Source organism: Heptranchias perlo, chromosome 29, assembly GCF_035084215.1.
Source record: "Heptranchias perlo isolate sHepPer1 chromosome 29, sHepPer1.hap1, whole genome shotgun sequence".
Lineage (NCBI taxonomy): Eukaryota > Metazoa > Chordata > Chondrichthyes > Hexanchiformes > Hexanchidae > Heptranchias > Heptranchias perlo.
The window spans coordinates 36006368-36006646 of NC_090353.1; positions in this window are offsets into that span (position 1 = coordinate 36006368).

Below are 279 nucleotides of genomic sequence, written 5' to 3' on the forward strand. Positions count from 1 at the left end.
CTTCACCACCGGCGCACAGTGGCTTCAGTGTGTACCATCCACAGGATGCACTGCAGCAACTCGCCAAGGCTTCTTCAACAGAACCTCCCAAACCCGCGACCTCTACCACCTAGAAGGACAAGATGGGAACAACACCACCTGCACGTTCCCCTCCAAGTCACACACCATCCCGACTTGGAAATATATAGCTGTTCCTTCATTGTCGCTGGGTCAAAATCCTGGAACTCCCTTCCTAACACCTCTGTGGGAGAACCTTCACCACACGGACTGCAGCAGTTC